The sequence below is a fragment of the Centruroides sculpturatus genome, unplaced genomic scaffold, assembly GCF_000671375.1.
Source record: "Centruroides sculpturatus isolate CEXI.00-Female unplaced genomic scaffold, Cexi_2.0 scaffold853, whole genome shotgun sequence".
Classification (NCBI taxonomy): Eukaryota; Metazoa; Arthropoda; class Arachnida; order Scorpiones; family Buthidae; genus Centruroides; species Centruroides sculpturatus.
In genome coordinates this window covers 168,650-170,600 of record NW_019385032.1, presented here as the reverse complement: position 1 = coordinate 170,600, position 1,951 = coordinate 168,650, and the positions used below count along the sequence as shown (strand labels likewise).

Genomic DNA, 1,951 nt, shown 5'->3' with positions numbered 1-1,951 from the left:
GCGACGTTGTATCCAAAACTAAGACAAAATGAACCCAAGTTTTTTAATTCTTTTAAAATATCTATAAAATCATTTGACAATGGTTGGTCTCTTTTAGATTTCATCAATAAATAGATCAGTATCAAAATGATCGTTCTCCATTTCGGTCAACGTACGTCCACTTTACCCGAAAACGCGCGATCGAATGTACAGTAACATGGCAGCACATATATCTCAAAGCGCTCGGCTGACGCCCGCAAAACGCGCGTTTTAACAAAAATCTATCAACGCGCGTTTAAAGCGCGCTTGCCCAAAAGCGCACGTTTGAGTGTGTACGCCTATGTAGAACTCTTGGTTCTTTAAAACGCGCGTTTAAAAACGCCTAGTGTGTACATAGCCTTACTGACTACCTAGTTACGTATAAATACAGACGATAACTTAACAACACTGAGCGGCAGTTGTGATTTTGAGTCCCGCTAGGGTGGAGTATTTTTTTCCATAAAAATCTAATCCGATAGTTCGATAATTCGGCAGATCGTCTGGCTTTAAAACTATTTTTGATTGGTCCCACATATTCCTAATTTTTAAGCACGTAGAAATGACCAAAAAAGTGAGAAAAGTGAGAAAATGACCTCAAAAGTGAAAAAAATGAGGATACTTCAGAAAAGTGAGTATAAGTGAGAAAAATGAGCGACTCCGAGGCCTGTATTTTTATACATTAATCTTTGTATTTAGTAAACTTAATTTAAACATTTTTAGGTAAGCATTATTAACCTTTTTTTAATCATTGGTAAGTAATCATTCATAAAAATGATAAACAAAATAAGGTGATATCTCAGTATTCAAATTGTTCCCAACTCAAACAATTCAGTATTCAAACACAAATTCTGAAAAAGTAAATCACTCAATCTACGATTGAACAAACATAACCCATCAGAACAAGTTTTCAATTAATAACATACAATAGAGCATCGATTATCCGAATATCAATTAACCGAAATGTCAATTAACTGAAAGCTTTCCAGTTAAATTTCCACTAGTGCTGCAATCTTTGGCTATGTCTTGGGCTACTCCAATATTATTTTTGTTGGTGTGTGTGTTTTAGTTGACAGCACTGGCGTGACCATGAGAGGGTACTTTTGCTGGATTTGAACGAATTTCAGCATGGGATAGGTTAATATATTTTTTGTACATAATTGGTNTAAAAAATATGCAAACTGACTTACATTTTATCTCTTAGTAAAGATGAATCAGCTGCAGTGCCAAGCTGTTTTAAAGATTGCTCCAATGCTGAAGCTATTTAAAAACAATTATATTTTTCTCAGTTTACATAATTGAGTTAAAATATGAACAATAATAATAGCTATATTAATATTAATAAAGTATAAAATTTTATTTTAAATAAATGTATATTTTTATTAAAAAATAAATCTGCTGTTATGGATGGAATTTATATATGCATAAACAAAAAAAAATATGCATTTAATATGTAATAGCAAAAAAAAAATCATAAGTATAAAATAATACAATTTTCTCTTTAAATTTCTTGTCATTCTTCATCAAAATAAATGTATCAACAATTCAAAAAAGTTTATTTATATTTCATGCAATACTTTATATATCAAAACATTTTTTAGTGATACAATCCCTATACAACTTTTTAAATCGCATTCTACACTTTACACATTAACTTAAATATACAAGTTTTTAGGATTCCTCCTTAATATTTTCAGAATATATTATTCTACCATCAGAAGAATATAATACACAAACTACAGTAGACCCCCCTATAACACGGGTTCCTATAATTACGATTCCTATAAGACGGCGAAAAAATTGCAACGGTATCTGTACAAACCTGGTAAAAAAGTCCTATAATTTGGTAAAACGTCATCGGGCAGTCGAACTACTTTCTGCCGTCCAGCGCCATGCTACAGAGAATTTAGGCGGGTAAATTGAGTTATAAGTCCAA

General features: G+C 31.7%; 1 protein-coding gene across 1 annotated transcript in view; it reads right to left on the bottom strand.

Moving 5' to 3' along the window:
• LOC111633669 (syntaxin-12-like) overlaps positions 1 to 1,884 on the bottom strand; it is a 39,814-nt gene extending 37,930 nt beyond the window's left edge. The window contains exons 1-2 of the mRNA XM_023378277.1: positions 1,838 to 1,884; positions 1,206 to 1,275 (exon numbers count right to left, since the gene is read on the bottom strand). The gene's annotated coding sequence lies outside the window, so the exon portion shown is untranslated. The remainder of the gene's footprint in view (positions 1 to 1,205; positions 1,276 to 1,837) is intronic.
• Between the last annotated feature and the right edge of the window lie 67 nt (positions 1,885 to 1,951).